The 20,526-nt window shown below is 38.0% G+C and overlaps 1 pseudogene; it reads right to left on the bottom strand.

The window, feature by feature from the left end:
• Positions 1-17,483, bottom strand: part of LOC141128570 (legumain-like) — a 113,980-nt pseudogene extending 96,497 nt beyond the window's left edge.
• Between the last annotated feature and the right edge of the window lie 3,043 nt (positions 17,484-20,526).

Here is a 20,526-nt window from a genome sequence, read left to right as displayed (position 1 = left end):
TCTGTGAAAATTGCCAAAAAATATGCATTCTTTATAATTGTTGTTCAGAGGTAATGTTCATCATGTCTTCAACATTTATTATGATGCAAAATTGGCAAAAAATATTAACCAACGTTTTACTTTATTTATTAAAACCTAAAAGATCAGTGTGTTTTAACTATACCTTTTTTTCAAATCTCATAGGGGAGAAAAGACTCAGACAACAGTCCAAGGATCTCAGGACCCCCCCAAGTCACCAGCCTGAGGCCGAACCTACCCCAAGCCCCAGCCCAAGACCACGCCCACCCGACGACCTTGAGGAAGGAGAGGTGGAGGAAGTGTGCGAGGTTTCAAGCCCACCAAGTGAGTGACTGACACCCCAGCTTGAGTTTTACTGTATTTTGGCGTGCATATTGTAAACCTTGTTTTTATTCACTCGTTTTAGGTGAGTTTCTGGTTGTGGAAGGCCAAGCGGCAGAGCACTTCACCACAGACAGTGCGCAAAGATTAATTGGCCAGATTATGCTGTGGAATGGCCACATAGATCAAATGCGTGAACAAATTCACAGCATGAAACTTCGCCTGGACTCCATGCAACAGGAAATGAAGAACATGATTGATGTTTTGGGCCGAATATAATCACGTTTGGCCTAAAAACATCAATCATGTTCTTCATTTCCTTGGGAAGTTATTTTGTTATTAAAATTTTTTTTACAATTTTGGGGGTATACCCAAATTTACAATGTGTGATGCACACGGTGTGTCATCATGTGCTATCTTCCATCATGGGTTAGCAATGTACTTGTTTTGTGTTTGCAAACCCTTCATCCTGAAAATTCTTTGGTGGTGAGAGGAACCAAAAATGGGATTGCACACACAAAACACATACATTGCTCTCCCATGATAGGAGATAGCACATGTTGACTTGACCCTTTAGTAAAGCTCAATTTTGAGCATCTTATAAATGACCAATTTCTGCAAGGGTGACATTACATGCACCGTTCTAGAAATATTGAACTTTGTAAGTTCATTTATTGTAAAGTTTTGTTTCTAAAAACACTGTTGTGTATGTAAATCTTGTTAGATAAAGGTCTATATATTTGTGAAAAAATGGCTTGAATAATTTAGTAAAATATAATTTTTTTACACAACGTAAAATATTTTTGTAAAAAAAAAAAGAACAAAAAAAAATAAAAAATATGGTAAAAAATGCACCTTTCAATGTGCACCAAGTAAAATTTTTTACCCTATACAATGTGTGTGGCTGTTTCTTGAAGTCAAAATTTGCGGTTTGTTTTTGTGGGCCTGATTAACTAAAGCTAAATGCACTTGACACTACTACAAGTGCACTAGGAGACAGACATAACTTAAAGGTAAACAACAATAAAAACAAGATATTTAGATAAACCAATTTTCTTTTTTCTTTTTGAAACAAACTTACAGCTGTTGCTGAATAGCAATGGCCCCCCGACCATTAAAATAATTCACATAACGGTCACGCACTTGACGTGCGGTTCGGGGGGCCAAGCCAATACGGCCAATTTCTAGGCCTGTGAAAGTGCTACTAGCCTCTTCCAGTCTGGGCTCAGGCCCAACAGAGGATAGATATGTAGCTGAATGTCTCCTTAAAAAGTTATGCAAGATGCAGCAAGCAAGGATGACGTGGTTGATTTTATAGTCCGCCAAATTAATAGCCGTAAGGAAGATACGGAACCGGCTGGCCAGAATACCAAAGGCATTCTCCACAACCCTTCTTGCTCTGGCCAGCCGATAATTAAATACCCTCCTCTCAGGGGTGAGTGTCCTTTGGGGGAACGGCCTCATCAAGTTCTCACAGAGAGCAAATGCTTCATCAGCAATAAAAACTGAGGGGAGTCCATCCACATTATCGTCATCAGGTGGCAATTCCAGGCCACCGGTCTGGAGACGATAGCACAGCTCGGTCTGTGCAAAGACTCCTCCATCAGACATCCGGCCATTCTTCCCCACATCCACAAACATAAACTCCAAATGTGCCGAGACCACCGCCATCAAAACTACACTATGGAACCCCTTGTAGTTAAAGAAATAAGACCCCGAATGCGGTGGTGGCACAATCCGGACATGCTTCCCGTCAATCGCCCCTACACAGTTGGGAAAGTCCCAACGGTCAGCGAACTGGGAGGCCACAGTCTGCCATTCCTGTGGACTTGTAGGAAACTGTGGAGTGCAAAAAAAATAAGATAAGGACTTTAATAACAAAAATTGTATATCAGATTACACCAAAACATTAGTAAACAACAGCAGTCAAATATTATGAATATGTGTGTTTGTAATTGAAATGTTGAAAAACATAAGGCACACTTATAAGATTACTCACCCCCTATGATGGCCCATTGATACATTTGAATGTGGGGGGAGGGGTTCTAATTAGGTTAACAAACACACCTGACTGGCTGAAACATTTGTGGGGTGGGGGAGGGGTTCTAATTAGGTTAACAAACACACCTGACTGGCTGAAACATTTGTGGGGTGGGGGAGGGGTTCTAATTAGGTTAACAAACACACCTGACTGGCTCAAACATTTGTGGGGTGGGGGAGGGGTTCTAATTAGGTTAACAAACACACCTGACTGGCTGAAACATTTGTGGGGTGGGGGAGGGGTTCTAATTAGGTTAACAAACACACCTGACTGGCTCAAACATTTGTGGGGTGGGGGAGGGGTTCTAATTAGGTTAACAAACACACCTGACTGGCTCAAACATTTGTGGGGTGGGGGAGGGACAAACAAGACAATGGAGCAGACAATATACATTGTTCAATGGACTATAGGCTAGAGATAAAAATGGACCCAGCATTGCATGGTGGGGAGGTTAATGAAATAAATTATGCATGTATAGGGCAATAAATGATTAAAATAGGCATGCACAAAGATAAAGGGGACATTCACAGCAGATTGAAAGCATGGCAATTAGGTAAAGAGGACAGTTCTACAATACATCCAAAAACAGTTAATACATATCATGTAATGTTAAAGGATAAAACTTACCTTCATATATTCCTTCTGCAGGACCTGAATAATAGCAGAACAGGTCTCTGGGATTATGATCCCCAGAGCCTGGGGGGAGATGCCTGTCGAGAACTTTAAGTCCTGAAGACTTCTCCCTGTCGCCAAGTAACGTAACGTGGCAACTAGCCTCTGCTCCGCACTGATGGCTTGCCTCATGCAGGTATCCTGCCTGCTGATATAGGGGGTCAGCATAGCCAGCAGACGCTCAAAGATGGGGTCCGTCATCCTGAGAAAATTCCTGAAATCATCAGGATTATTCTCACGGAGCTCACGGAGCAAAGGCATGTGACAGAACTGGTCACGCTGGCGCAACCAATTCTTGGTCCATGAACTCCTCCTCGCCCTGTTCATGGACTGGACTCGGGTCAAAGTATTAACCCCAACACCAAGTCCCCACACAGCACGAACTCGAGAACGAGAACGTCCACTCGACATGGCTTCAAAACGGTCGGCTGCTCAAACAAACAAACTTATAACAAACGCACTGAAGAACAGCAAGGCCTATGAAGAACGACCTGAAAATCAGGAACGAGCGGAGCAGAACGGCCTGCAAGGCAGGTTACGAACTGACCAACACGCACTGAAAAGCAGATACAAACCTCACAAGCACAAACTGAACCGCAGAAAACGAACAAAATAAGCTGAAGTGTGAAAAGCGCGAATCGTCTCTAACCAAACTTCTACTAACACGAGATAAACACGAGATTAGCAGAAGGAGCCCAAAGGGTGCCGGAGTGGGGCTTGGACTTCCTTTTTCTAGTCCCGTCGTACGTGCTATACGTCACCACGTTCAAAACCAGCGGACTTTTGCAGTGACCGTGTGTGGCCAAGTCCGTCCGTTTTTAAGTCCGGCGCAAGGAGCAAACAAAGTCCGACGAAAAGTCCGCCGGGCAAAGTCCGCCGTAAAGTCCGCTCGTGTGTACGCGGCATAAGTATGGCACATATTCATTTCTGCTAACTTCAGCAATATGCTATCCAAGAGAAGATTCTAACTCAGAGTCATATATGGCATAGGATTGACAAGCCCACATGTAACACTCCATACTTGAAGTAATGGGCTGATCATGTAATGTCATATAACCAAACATCTATATAATATTAACACATTTTACCAACTTTACATTAAGTAACTATATACTAGTACTTAAGTTAGTTAACTTAACAGGATATAATCCACAATGTATATTCCTTTAGCTACGTGGACACGTGTCTATTTTTGTCTTCTCATGACATTCTACACCAAGATACCTTATATGTCATACTCAAATTGGCTACACAAGATAAATCCAGCAATGCTCAGCTTTAGATGAAGAATCATGTTAAATCTATTGATCAAGGTCATTCACACATACTCTATTTATTATGATTAATCATAAAACCAAATATGTTTTGCAAGCTTGCCATGAATATAATATAACACCTATAAGTGCCGAATTATGAATTTGGAATAATATTCTAACAATCCCCCCTGAATTATGATTAATCATATCAAATTATTCTAATACATTCAAAACATCATTCATGTCACATTTACACATCCTTGTATCAAATGATCGAACACAATATTCCTCAGAACTGAAGCAGCTAGAAATAACTCTCCTTCTAATCGCTTTTCTTTTTACTTTAACTTCTCTTAGATCTATCTATGCAAAATCTTAAAATAATGATATAGAATTTAAAAATGTATAACATAATGATGACTCATATCTATAATTACTATTATTAATAATAATAACAATTATTATTATTATTATTATTATTATTATTATTATTATTATTATTATTATTATTATTATTAAAATAAATTATGCAATAATATATTTCCATATTTGTGCTCAAATAATATTTTAGCTCTTTGGAAATATACTTTACACTCTAAAACTTGTCATAACTTTCCATAGTTCTATTAAGAGTGATATGTTTCTTAAGTTATGAACAAAAGATGTTCTATAAACTAGAATGAGTGTGCAGTTGTTACCTACAAATATTCAATATATGAATAAGGAAAAATAAATAAAAATAATAACGATAATCCTAACTTAATATGAACATTAATATCAGAATAATTGGATTATCAAAAATGTATATGTGGACAAATGTTTGAGTCCCAAATTGTTTATCTATAGTAGATAGATAAAGTTTCTTCTGATTAATTTTTTCCTTCATGAAATGTCTTTTAAAGTTTCTTCTTCAAGTTCTGTTAGGTTAGAAAAATCTTGTTGAATAAGATAAAACAGTCATAAATCTGAAGTATAAATCTTTTGTCCAACATTCTTTCCTAGAGGATTCATTCTTTAACTTTCCTGATATTCTCAAAGAAATGCAGTATCATTAATCAGGCATAAAATATTTTCATTAAATTCTTGTAACTTTTTTCCAACAAATGTTAAAACATTATGAGACAATAACTTTGTGAATTTGTTAAACTATATGTAAAATAACACTATCTTATATTTTCCTTCAAAGAGAACTTCTTTATGACAATGTACTGTCCTTATCCTGTCTAACATGGCCTAAACTATAAATGATATGTACTGTGAAGTTTAGGTATGTCAGGACGCAACACCTCCTTTTGGTCATGATACAAATCTCTGTTTTCACAAACAAAATAAAAGTTTTGTATCACCCAGAGATGACAAAGGACTATGCCTTTGTTCTCACCTCTAAAAGATTAGAAATGTGCGTAACTGTATTCTGTGTTGAAGCTCTTATTCTAGTGTTAGACTGTTCTGTAGTAACACATACTGGCTCTATGTCCTTCTCTGTTCTTATGCTGGAAACCTGAGATAAAGACTTCTCAGATAGAGCTGTATAAACATGTGCTGGTGTACATTCCTGAAGATGTCTTCCTTTTACATCTATCTGAATGTGTTTGAATGATAAAGCTCTGAACCATAGAGGATATGTTTTACGACATTCTTTAAAACTATCTTCCTCAAAAATATCTTTTAGTGAGCAGTCAGGTGTCTGTACAATGATTTTGTTTGATTTCACTATGCTCTCTGTAGCTTTAATTGCATAGTAAACACTTAGCAGTTGCTTTACACCTGACTCAAAAGTTTTTTCCAAAAATGATAAAACTCTGGAGAAATAGGCAATTATTTTCTCCTTACCTTCTAGTAATTGAGACAATGTTACTGAGATGGCATTCTCGGATACATGAGTTTTCAAAACAAAAGATGCTTCAGAACAAACCTCTATTGAACTTAATGCTGGAGCATTCTGCAAATCTTTTTTCAACATTTCAAAGGCATTTTTCTCATTTGGACCCCACTGGTCAACTATATTACCTTTTATTTCTCAAAAGATTATATAGTGGATTAACTTTTTCTGCGTAACAGTGTACAAACTCTTTGCAATGATTTATTTTATGCAAAAATTGACGCAATGCCTTATGAGTTGTTGGAGTTGGGATTGCAGTGATATCTCTAACTGTTTCTTGCAACAATTGTCTCTTTCCTTGACTAATTTGCATGTGAAGGTATTTCACTTGACTTTTCATCAGCTGAACTTTTGTCGTGTTTAATTTTAAACCTTCAGCTTGTAACATCATAAACAACTCAGACAAAAGAACCATATGTTCATCGATATTCTGAGTACTCAGCAGAATCGTATCCACATGCTGACAAATGCAGTCTGGCCTAGAAAATTTTGAAAGTATTTTTGCTATAGATTCATGAACTATACCATCACCACTACCTAGGCCAGGTATTAATCGAGTGAACGTATAAGTCTCTTTTCTGAATGTGAATGCGAGTTTGTACTGGCTGCTATTCGTTAAAGGAAAGGAAAAATGGCTATTCATAATTTCTAATACAGAGAACACTTTGTCCTCAGCATTCAAATTTAACTTTAAGTTAGATTTATCAGGAAGAACTTGGTTATTTGTGATATGTTTATTCAATGTCCTTAAGTCAACTGATAAAGAATATGAATTATCAGTATTTTTGATAGGCCAAATACAGTTATTTACCACTGATTTAGCTTTCTTTACAATTCCAAGTTGTACAAACTCTTGAATAATGGCAGAAAGTGGACCAATTGATTCTAGTGGTAACTCATACTGATTAAAGGGTTCTGGATCTTTTCCCTCAATATTCAATTCAGTATTTTTCAAAGTTCCAATGTCATTTTTGAACTTTGACCACAAACTTGGAAAACGTTGTACCACTTCCTTTTAAAGCACAATTACCATCAACATCAGGCCATTTTTGTTCTGTAGACATATTGGTAATGGAACCAACTTTACTGTATACAGAGGGATCAATAAGCACTGATTTGGGCCTAGATGGATCTTTCCAAATACTTTTATTAGCCAAATCGATCACCCATTTTTGTTCATTGATTACATCAATGCCGAGTATATTCTCTGCTTTGTGACATACCCAAATGTTAATGTTAGTTTTTACTAATCCAGGTACTTCAAATGTTACATTAGATACCTGTCTAGCAGTGGAATTACCTGTATTATTAAAACCCACTATATTACACATAGGAGAATTTGGTTTCACAGGTATGTTTTCTTTGGTAAGGCTAATCTCAGATCCACTGTCAATGAGACAATTAATATTTTTACCATTCAGCAAACATTGTATATATGGCCTACCATTCTCATCCAAAATAATTGGTGCTACATATTGTAATGGCAGAGAAATTGAATCCCAATGTGATTCTATTTTTGGCAATGGCAATAAACCCTCTCTTTCAGTGACAGTGTTGTCTGAACTGCTGTTAACAGTCAAATTACTGATCTGTTTGACTTCAGTGGCATAAGACAATTCAGTCAAAATTTTATCTTGACATGAAAAAACAGGTTGTACAAAAGCTGATTTTTCATTCTCTATATCTTTAGTTTTTATTTGTGAATCTCTCTTAAATTTACAGCAATGTTTTCTCATATGGCCAGATCTATGACAGTAAAGACACGTGATAGGGTCTCCTTGCCTCACTTGCCTGCACCTGTCCTTGTCATTCCTGCCAAGACCTGTCGTTTCTGACATGTCTGCAACCTGACTATTTTTGTCACATTGAATTATAGCTATCTCGTTTGTGAGATTGCTTTGATTTAATTGTCTCCTAATTTTATCAATGAAGCTTACTACATCATTTAAATTTTGACGTTCCTGTGCTATGGCTACTGAAGTTGGGTCAAGGTATTTACATTTTTTTTATGAAAGCTGTTTTTAAACCTGAGTCATTGTCATCATCTACTCCAAATATCATAAACCTTGCAAAATTTTACTTTAAAATCAATTGGATTTTCTTCTGCAGTAGTCTGTAAAAGATCTAACATTTCTATGGTCGGTATTTTCTCACCGGTCATACATAGCAATAATTGTCGCAGTCTGTCGCGTCATTTTGTTTTTCCTGACCTTCGTGATCAATAACAGGTGTGTTAATTCATTTAGCGAAATTAACAGGAACCCACAACTGAAATATGTAATTGCGTTGATCATTTGACAGATTAAAACGATCCGCAAACATTTCAAATAAATCCCAATTGGAAAATACAGTTGCCTCAGTGTCATAAATAGGAAAATCTTTTAAAACTTTCATAAGTTGGTCATGTATTTGCAACTTTAGTTTTGCAGTTCTACATAATAAGTTTTTATGTTTCATTTCTTTTTCATCAGTAGCGTCAACATTCTCCATATCCGAACTTTCCGGAATATAAGAGGATTGTTGCTCACATTTCTGATCAGTCTTTTTGTCATCTGTAGTTATTACAGCAATCTGTTTGTTATTTTGTAACTCTGGCAAAATCATTTTTTTAGATTCTAATTGCTCTTCAAGATTCTCTATGTAATTACAAAAAATCTCACAGTTTGGACAACTAAGAGAATCTTGGGACACATTTTCATATATATATATATATATATATATATATATATATATATATATATATATATATATATATATATATATATATATATATATTACACTGTGAGTGCAGCCAACTGACTCGCCTGCCTACTCTATCTAACTTAAATCAAATGACACTGTCTCTCTCTCAACGCCGGAACACACTACACAGGGCCGACGTGCAGGCGGCCTTATATAGTGTGGGGCGTGTACTAAACCTCCTGAGCCATAATTGGCCAAAGCCACCTTGGCTTTGGGCAATTACGGCTCTCTGTACAGACGCCGCTGTGATTGGCCAAGCATGCGGGTCATAGTGCATGCTTGGCCAATCAACATCCAGCAATGCACTGCGATGCCGCAGTGAATTATGGGCCATGACGCGCCACTCAAATTTGGCGCAAACGGCCCAAAACGTTCGAAATTCGACGAACGGTTGAACATGCGATGTTCCAGTCGAACATGGGTTCGACTCGAATTCGAAGCTCATCCCTAGTTATGACTAGTTAGAATAGAGGGGCTGCCAGTGAATTACAGGATTGTGGTAACAACCACATTAACAATTCAATACCGCATTTTATTTAATTTTAAAATAACAATGAGAACAGAGAGGTTTTGGATTCTAGACCATGGCTCTATGCTATGTTCCTCCAATAATTAATCTCACTATGTTCTAAAACAAGCCAGTGACAACAGGCACTGGATCTGCTGTAAGCACTGACTATCACTATTTATTAAGGAGAATGCAGCATGGATTTACAGTTAAATGTAAAGGAATGCTTGCAAGTACCACCTAACATAGATAAAATTAAATTGAGGCTACACCGCAACAGATACGTTTTCATATAAGCAGAGTGGTAGCAGAGAACATGTTTTCACAGGTACACGCAAATATTCATGGGTTATATCCTTCCACCAGCTGCCTTCTGGGACACACAGAGGTCCCACAAGATGGCATGACCATTTATAAAGTTCAGCACCAAATGCGCATTAGGAAACAGGCTGTGAAGCTGCAAGGCTTGACTTCCTGTTTACATTACAACAGATGTCGGTGCCTGCACTTGAATTCAATAGACCAGTGGTCCCCAACCTTTTTGGCACCGAGGACCGGTTTTGTGGAAGAATATTTTTCCAAGGCCCAGTAGGAGGGGGGAGGAATCGTGATGTGTTGCGTTAGCGGTTCAATCATCCTGATACCATAATATCAGGACGATTGAAGCGCATTATTCATATTATTACAATATAATACAATGATTATATAGTTAAGCTCACCGTAATGTAGAATCTGTGGGAGCCCTGAGCTTGTTTCCCTGCAACTAGACGGTGTTTATGGTGTCAGGATGACTGAAGCACGTTATTTCGATTACATTGGAATGTAAAATGAAATAGTTCAACTCACCATAATGCAGAATCGGTGGGAGCCCTGAGCTTGTTTTACTGCAACTAGGCGGTCCTATCTTGGGGTGATAGGAGACAGTGACACTCAAAGTGTGTTGATTATGTCCAATCTACTCTGTAATCTCGTTTTGGTTGCTGTCACTGCAGAAAACCCAGCTTCACAAAGATAGGATGTTGGAAATGGCAGCAGGCTTTTCAGTGCTTTTGTGGCAATTGCAGGATATTCTGCCTTGACTTTAATCCAGAACGTATGGAGGTTTGAAGTCGTCTCAAACACACTTTTAAGGCCACCATCATTTGCGATCTCAAGCAGTTGATCCTCTTCTAGCATGGACAGAGTGGATTCACCTGGCATATTCACAAATGGGTCACAGATCCATTCCTTCCCAGTTCGGGGGTCTTTTGTGGTTGGGAAGTAATGCTCAAATTCTTTTGAAAGCTGAGAGAGGTGATCATGCACCAGCTGGGTGAAAGAAGGTTCTGTCTCAGTCTCTTTCAAAAGTTCTGATAATGTTGGAAACATGTCAAAAATCCCATTGTTCACTCGTCACCCCCATAATTCCAGCTTGACTTTGAATGCAGCCACTTTATCTGCCGACTTGAACTCAGTTCTCATTCTCCCCTAAAGTGACAGATTGAGTTTGTTGAGCAGGTTAAATATGTCACACAAGTAAGCAAGTTTTGTGACCCATTCTGTGACACTGAAATGTGCTGCAAGTGGTGACTGTTTTTCAGAAAGAAATCTCTGGAGCGGCTCTCCTAACTCATACAGTCTGCTCAGTGATCTACCTTTAGAAAGCCATCTCAATTCTGTGCATACGAGAAGACGTGTGTGCTCTGCATCCATCTCCTCACAGAGCTGTTCAAACAAACGTGAGTTAAGAACACGTACTTTAATGTGGTTCATCATTTTAATCACAGCCTGTAAAACGTTGTTCAGGTGACATTTTTCGGCTAGCCAGCATTTGTCTATGGAGGACACAGTGAGTAAAACCAGAAAGCCGTCCAGTCATGACAGCAGCTCCGTCCGTGCATATACCAACACAAAATGACCAATTCAGTTTTCTTGACATATAATCATTTAAAGACTTGAACAATTTTGCAGCTGTGGTGTGGGTTGGCAAGAAGAGTGCACATAGCATATCCTCATGGACAACATACCACACAAAAACAAGCATTGTTGCCAACATCAGTAGACTTGTCAACCTGTATGACATATCATGGTGACTCCTTAATTCTCTCTATCAATTGTGCTTCAATATCCACTGCAATTTCATTAATTCGTCTAGCTACAGTGCTAGCCGAAAGAGGAACACGTTGCACCTTTTCAACCGCAACCTCTCCTAAAATTTTATGGCAAGTGTCCTTTGCAGCAGGCAGGATCAACTGTTCTCCGATTTGTAAAGGGTTTCTTAGATTTAGCAATATGGTTAGCCACTAAGAATGAGGCTCTCAATGCAGACACGTTTATCAAAGAGGTGGTCTTCAATAATTGCTTCTGTCCTTCACATTTTTTTTCTTTTGAAAAAACTCAACAGGCTTGTCTTTTAATGAAGGGCGCTTGATCTCCATGTGGCAAAGCAGTTTTGAAGGTTTCATGGCTTCATTGGATAGCCGCTCACCACATATTATACAAAGCGTGTTTGGAGAATGTGAATCACCTGATGCAATGAACCCTTAAGTTAAATAGGACTCTTGGTATTTTCTTTTAAATGCAGCTTTCTTTTTGTTTGCAGTCTTAGAAGAGTCTTCTGTTGTCTCATCATTGGGTCTTTCCCCCTTTTCAAAAAAGCTCTCCAATGACGTTTGTTTTTTTTACAAATTTTGGCTAGTTAGCAAAGCCTGTCACCAGATGTGGATTGCCACTGCTGTGGCCTGTCACCAGATGTGGATTGAAAAAGAAAAGTCAAACTGCATTAGGTAGAAAGAATAAAACATAAACCCATTCAAAATTGACAATGAATAAGCAAGTGAAAACAGCAGCAATTCTCCTGCATAACATAAATACAGTGCGCAAAAATTAGAAACCCTAGAATCGCGCTAAACATATAAAAAGTGTTCTCATGTACCGACCAATTAGGTGAATGGTCATATACCCAGTAGATAAAATCATGTAAATGTGGAGCAAGATAAAATACAGGATATGTACAATTATAAATAGACAACCCCACCTTAATATGTGGGAATGTCAAACTAATAATCTAGTGACGGTGTCACGAACAAAAAATATATAACCACAATTAGTGTCCAAATGAGCCTAAACGGCAGTATTACCCCTTGATTAAGAAGTCCAACCATATATGGTCAAGAATAAAGGAAAAATCTTGCGAGCCATAATAATCCAATGCCCAATGAAGAACAAACTTAAATCAAAGTACCCAGCTGCGAACGCAGATCACATATTCATGACCGTGCACTAAACTTAAATGAAAAAATTGCGCTGCGCTTAGGTATTTGCCATATGTGTCTGTTCACCTAGTGATACCATATACGATAAAAACATAAAAAAATATATAAAAAGTATCTCTCATTCCTCCTTAAGTGTGATGTGCAAATAATTGGGTTATCTCAACCTATAATATACTCTGTGTACATAAAATAAACAAACACACTAATCAAAAGTGAAAAAAAACTATTAATCAATACTCTGCATGAAATAAACAAATGAAAAATTGAAAAAAGACGTGCACTATTTGCAATACTCTACACAAAGTGTAACATGCAATACTATAAATACATCCATATGAGTGACAGGTGATATTTAAATAAAATAGTATAATCCCTAATAGTGAAAAGTCTTCCAAAAAAAACTTTATATAACTGTGATCAGAAAAAGTTCCAAAAAGGAGATTCTGTGCATAAAGTGTTCAAAAGGTAAATAAATATCCGATTAGTCCAACGTGCTGAGTCAAGGTGTCATAAAACATGCTGTGATGTGCCTCAGTGACCCCCAAAGTGGTTGCGCTCACCTTAGAGCGTGTGACACAGTGTTCAGCTGCGTCAAATCACGCTATGGAGCCACCCTTGGGCTCTGTGTAGCTAGTAACAAATGACTTCCAATCAGGCTCTCTATGGCTCCATAGGCATCATATATGTGAAGGATACCGAATGTGGAAAATGGACCATAAGGGTCAGCTTTTTTCCTTGAGGGTGCTGTTATTAAAATTATTAATACTTTAGTAATTTTACCTTTTTATTAATTTTGCTGTCAGGATCTACAGGGGGTGGTGATTCCTGATGAAGCATGGTGTTCTGAATGCGCAAATGCCTATCATGGACAACCAATAACTGGAATGTTTCCGCTTCTGTGATGCATTTGTATGGCGCCCCCCTGAGACAATACTTTGTAGAACCGCCTTTTGCTGCAATTACAGCTGCAAGTCTTTTTGGGATGTCTCTACCAGCTTTGGACATCTAGAGAGTGACAGTTTTGCCCATTCTTCTTTGTTGTTCGGTAGGTGATTCATCGTAAAGCCCGATTCACAGGCCTTAATGTATATAACCATATTTTGTACTTGTTGTCAAGCTCTGTCAGATTGGATGGAGAGCGTCTGTGAACAGCAATTTTACATTTTTGCCACAGATTCTCAATTAGATTTATTTCTGGACTTTGGGTCATTCTAACACTTAAATATGCTTTGATCTGTATTTGGCTCAATCAACTCTGACCAGCTTCCCTGTCCCTGCTGAAGAAAAGCATGCCCACAACATGATGATGGTGTGTTCAGGGTGATGTGCGGTGTTAGTTTTCCCCCACACCCCACACATAGCGTTTTGCTTTTAGGCCAAAAAGTTCAATTTTGGTCTCATCTGACCAGAGCACCTTCTTCCACATGTTTGCTGTGTCCCCCACATGGCTTCTCGCAAACTGCAAACAGGACTTCTTATGGCTTTCTTTCAACAATGGCATTTTTCTTGTTACTTTTCCATAAAGGCCAGATTTGTGGAGATCACGACTAATAGTTGTCCTGTGGACAGATTCTCCCATCTGAGCTGTGGATCTCTGCAGCTCCTCCAGAGTTACCATGGACCTCTTGGCTCTTCTCTGATGAATGCTCTCCTTGCTCAGCCGGTCAGTTTAGGTGGACGGCCATGTCCTGGTAGGTTTGCTGTTGTGCCATACTCTTTGCATTTTCGGATGATGGATTGAACAGTGCTCTGTGAGATGTTCAAAGCTTGGAATATTTTTTTTTTATAACCTAACCCTGCTTTAAACTTCTCCACAACTTCATCCCTGACCTGTCTGGTGTGTTCTTTTGCCTGCATGATGCTGTTTGTTCACTAAGGTTCTCTAACCAACCTCTGAGGGCTGCACAGAACAGCTGTATTTATACTGAGATTAAATTACACATGGGTGGACTTTATTTACTAATTAGGTGACTTCTGAAGGCAATTGGTTCCACTAGAGTTTAGTTAGGGGTATCAAAGTAAAGGGGGCTGAATACAAATGCACGCCACACTTGTTTCAGATATTTATTTCTAAAAAAAAATTGAAAACCATTTATCATTTTCCTTCCACTTTACAATATTGTGCCACTTTTGGTCTAGCACATAAAATCCCAATACAATATTTTTTTGTGTTTTTTTGTAACATGACAAAATGTGGAAGATTTCAAGGGGTATGAATAATTTTTCAAGGCACTGTACATCAGCAGATTTTCCCTGTCACTTTTCAGTTTTTCCTTTTAAGCATTACTTCCCTTTACATCATATAGACATCCATAATAACTCTTCATTACTATAACCTTTCTCCAAAAATAGAGATTTCATATTAAATTGATAATTTGCTCCACCTTCCTGGTGCCAAATGTGAGATCCTTATTTATTTGCCACTAAGCAAAGTCCTTATACATTTGGTCGTGACCTTCTGCTTCTTTACATGTGAAGAACCCAGTCTACACCATGACACCAAAGGCCCACACATCAATGCTTGGGTGCAGCAGCAATTGTTCCCCTTTGTTTTATGCTGCACAGTTCAAGAGATGTGTACGGTATAAACCAAGACATAGATGGTGCTTGAGTACCCTGGAGCCTTGTGAGTCCAAAATGTGCCACTTTGATCACAGAATTCAGAGTCCATCAGCAAAATATTGTCCAGCTTGATGTCCTGATGGACCATTCCTTTGCTGTGAATGAAGTCCAATGCACTTGCTATCTGTGAAACACAGCATTTTACCAAAACATCATTTAAACCAAAAAATTACAAGGAGTCACTAAACACCAATATCGCAAAATGTTACTCAACATAAGAAACCCATATTATGACGCTGTAAAGCTAGCCATGGTAAGTCCTGCTTCTCATCATAATTGGCATAAGAGGACTCGTGAGGGGTGGTGGCGTAAACATCCCTGTTGTTGGGTAGGTGATTCATCGTAAAGCCTGAATCACAGGCCTTAATGTATATAACCATATTTTGTACTTGTTATGTACTGAATGATCTTGCTCAGTTATTCAATGTGGAGGTCATCACTGAGAAAGACCAGCCGACGCAGAGCTCCGTGATCAGTGACATAGATAAAGATATGGTTGTTAGGTTCACTCTTAATCACCTTTCCAGATCCTTTTCCCTTCATCGCCTCTGTGTCACCTCTCAGAACCTCTAGGAAGTTGTCAGGAATTAGAATTATTCATTTTGTTGGATTTTCTTCAATATCTGCAATATTGTACGTCATCACCCCGATCCGCTCATCAGGGATACCGTTCTTCTTGACGATTTGATAAGCTTGGCACACGTCAGCCAGGTGTCTGTAGTTTTACCAGCCAGTGCTTCACCCCCATTACCTAGGTCATTGATGGGCATGAATGTGGCCAGTACAGCGAGGCTGAGGATTGGTGTCACTGGAAGCATCTTGGATGAAGTAACAGGACTCCCCTCACCTCCAGCGGCCTGCAGTCTGGGTGTTATGTCTCTGCCCCGTCCACAATGGTGAGCTTTCCCGGCAGTAGTTTGTGTCTCTACGCCTCCCACAATGGTGAGATTTCTTCTCAGTACTGTGCATCTTACCCTCCTACAAGGACATAATAAAGGTTTTGCTATTATAGCTGGAGCACACATTTATCGTTCTATTCTGAATTTAAAGTAAATGCATTTGAGTGAGTTATGGGGTTGAGGAGACGTCATGTTTTGGCTTGGTACTGGGCACAGAAATGATAAATACAAAGTTTTCCCCAGAGAGGGTGGGACTTTAAAAGCATAGATTGCCAGACAAAATTTAAAAAAAAAAGAAATTTTATTTAAGCAATGTATCAAAAAGATATTTCTAAAAGTTCATCACATAACATTAGTGCAGGATATATTTAAAATTATTAATATCTATGCATATAGCTTTCGAGTGTATGGTATCTCCGAAAAGACATACATATTTTTAACGACAACATAGCTGAATCAATGCTAATATCCATCAAAGGCAACAGATGGTACAAAAAAATGCATCTATAAAGCTACTGTACTCACCCGTCCAAAAAGCGACCAGAGCCTAGATAATATGGCCAAACGGTCAAAAAAGTATGGATAGATAGGTAAAGGTGAGATTAAAAAGATGAGTTCCTGGTTGGTGGGAGAGATGGACACAGAAAACAGCTGAGAGCAAACCGGGACCGCAAATAGCAGGAAGCTGAGAATAAAAAGACACAAAAAAATCTCACAAGAGAGATTTGGTCAAGAGATCAAAAACAGGGCCACCCAAATTGATTTTGCCACATTCAAAGAAAAAAACGTATGTATATACATATATATATATATATATTTTAGAGAGAGAGTAAACTCAAGTAAAAAATATTATAAAATATATCAAAACATATATAGAGATGTACCTCAAAAAAGTGCTGTGTGTACACACATAGGCCGCATAGGATGGAAAGACACTGAGTCAGGAGATTATGATATTGGTCGCTGGTCTCATAGAATATAAAGTGTATATATATGAGGTTTAAGAACTGAAGAGGAGGTCGGAGCGGAGCTTCACAAGCATCCCATAGATACAAATTCAATGTAGCCAAGCAGCACTTAAGCATCTACAATATTGGAGCCGAAAGTGCATAGTAGAGAATAGCATTTACCTGAATCAGTGTTCTCCAATGACATGCCGCTCTGTAGGAACCACAACACTGAATGCGCCATTACTGAAACTGGCTTTAAATACAAGGGCTCGAACGAGCCAACCTCACCTTCATAGCAGGTGTGGGTGATCTTGCCATTTAGAGATTGGGCTACCAATTCTGATTATTTAGGATTTCTTTTACACATGGATATGTATTGATCGTTGTTCATAACAACAATATTACCGCCTTTATCAAAAGGTTTGATAACTAGAGAATGGTTGTTGGATAAGTCTTTTAACGCCTGTTTCTCTTTGAACATCAAGTTGTCCTTATATCCTGACTTGATGGACATTTTCTCAATGTCCTTGGACACACGTTTCAGAAAGGCCACTACATTGGAATTGGAGCTAGATGGTGGGAAATGATCAGATTTCTTCTGGAGTATGGATTGGGATGGTAGGGCTTTTGTGGTCTCTCTGCCACATTTGTATAGCAATTGTTCAATATCAATGCAATCAATTAAATCTTTCTGATCATTCTCCTCCAAAAGGGATGTAAGTTGATCAATAGCTTTATTATCATCTTTGTTAAGTTGTGTTGAATCATTTGCATTTTCGTTGTACATGTTCTTAAGTAACAATTTGCGCGTAAAAAGATAGATTTGATCTCATCAAAGATCTCCATCGAAATTTTCATTGGGACAAAAGCCAAGGCCCTTCATCAAGAGTTGTCTCAAATGTGGGGAGTTGATGTGATGATATATTTACTATGTTTATTTTAGTGTCCTTATCTGTGAACGGATTATCATGTGCTTCTAGGTGGTTGTCTGTGAGTTTATCAATTTGGTTTCCCTTTGTGGTGTTGGGAATGGGACGGTTCTGAAAAGAAGAATTCTGGAAAATAGGTGCGTGAGGAGTAGAGGAAATGACACTCCAATCCAAAACATGACATGCATGTATATGTTCATGTGTGTCTTCAGAAGAAGAGATAGAAGATAGCTCATTCACCACACCCATTTGTGAAAACCTGTCACGATAGATACAAAACACCCGTGAGTGGGAGGATTGTGTGTCGTTAGTTGATTCTTTTACAACATGGACTTTTTGGCCACCTGATCCTGGTTTTTTCTTCATTGTTTCTTTGTCTTTTTGAACATCCATTGGTTCTATGTTTAAAAGAAAACTGTGATTGGGAGGCAGAGACATTAGAAAATGAATGAAACATGTTGCTAAGATTCCCTCCTAGATGCATTACCATATGTCCTTTGTCTATTTTGTATGGAGTGCCACTTGTATGCTTTGCCTTCCCTAAATGCAGTTCTATCTCTTATCATTTTCTTTTCTTCTTTCATAAGGACATCCTTTTTGAAAATATCTAGGCGTTCAATCAATGATGTCTCCTTGTCATTGTATGATAATTGCTTTTTTAGAGGTTTTAGTAACCCATGTATTTGGTCTAGATCCTTGAATAGGTCGTTCATTTGTTTTTTATATGCTGCTATTAATAGCAGCATCATCTCTTTAGAGCATTTGTTTAATGTTTTTTCCCACTCCTTTTTTTTTTAAATCAACATCTCCAAAAGTTGGAAATATTTGTACTCTAAAGGCCAAAGGGATTAATATCTTCCTTTTAATAAGTTTCAAATGATTGTACGTGCCAAAAAAAAGAAAATTCCAAAAGTTTGCCCAATCGAAAAAAAAACAGGGAGGTGAGATCAAATTCCAACCACTCAGATTTGTCCAAAGTTTCTTTTTTTTTTTCTTTTTTTTAAATTGGATTGGACTTTATTGAATTTTGCACCAGAGACTGTTCATTTACATAAGAGTTATTTTGTTTTATTTTGCACTTTATTCAAATAGTGATTCATAGTATGCTGTTGATTTATGGTATTTTTTTTTTAAATAAGGTATTGCACACTATTGTATGGAGATTTGTATACAACCACAACCACTGGGCCAGGGTTGTGGGAAAGAGACCTTTGCCCCAAAGATTTTGATATGGACTTTGGGTCTAAGACCATGACCATATTTGGTCAGTGATGTCACTACCACATGACCCTTTGTTTACATGGCCAGGGATTCTTGACTATGTAAGTGAGTAGGGTGGTGATTGGCTAGTTGTTAACGCCTCAACAATGCCTGCACCTGCTGGTGTCCAAACAACCACTGGCAGCGGGAAAATGTTTAATTGTTGCGATAATACTGCTATTATACATGATGGTCGGCTCATGCAGAATGAGTAAATGTTAGCTTCGTCCGAACATCTGAACACGCAAGGCTTGTTCCAAACTTAAGCTCATCCCTAGCGAATATTTAGCGATTTTCAGTCTGAAGTCAATGAATGTATATCATCCATCAGAAGATACAATGTTCCCCATAAAGTTCTTCCCCTTATTAACAGAGAAGCGCGAACAGCGGACGGTATATATAACATTGCCAATTAAAATTTCCGTCCATATGTTAATAACATTTTAGTCCTGGAACCATACACGTGCCGATACATGTATATCGGTTCATAGCAGCAAGCACATCTCTTACGAGAGCTGAAGACCAAGTGTTATGTTAAATGCACTCATATAGATCTATTTAATATTACATGTATATATCCACTACAACCTATTCTAGCCAATGTCATTCAGTATCAGTAAACAGTGAAGGCACACTGCAACGCGGAAAAGACCCGTAATCCAATTGCTAAATGATATCAGTGACAATCGTAGCAGCCGAGTGATGTTACACACTCATGTACTACAATACAGCCACAGATGTACACTTCAAAATTTTTGCACTACATAAACATATAATCAATATAAATATAAATTACACCTACACTTCTCTCGCAGGTGTGTGTTTGAACCGCTACATATACATAGACCCCAAATGGAAATATGTTTTCATTGAAAGAACTATATATAATACTACATAATAGTGGATCACATAGATATCATTTCGCAATGATTAGTTTTAGTGGCTAATAGGTTAACACAATGGCTAATGTACAATGGCTCATTTAATGGGTGATGAACCTCCCTATCATGGAATACATTAAACTTATTATAGATGTGTGTGTGTGTGTGTGTGTAAATATAAATATATATATAAATATAAATATATATATATATATATATATATATATATATATATATAGATCTAGAGATAGATATAGAGATAGATATATCTCTAGATATATATATATATAG

The sequence above is a fragment of the Aquarana catesbeiana genome, linkage group LG01 (assembly GCF_042186555.1).
Source record: "Aquarana catesbeiana isolate 2022-GZ linkage group LG01, ASM4218655v1, whole genome shotgun sequence".
NCBI lineage: Eukaryota > Metazoa > Chordata > Amphibia > Anura > Ranidae > Aquarana > Aquarana catesbeiana.
Note: the sequence above shows the minus strand (reverse complement) of the source record. Positions and strands in the feature narration are given on the sequence as shown.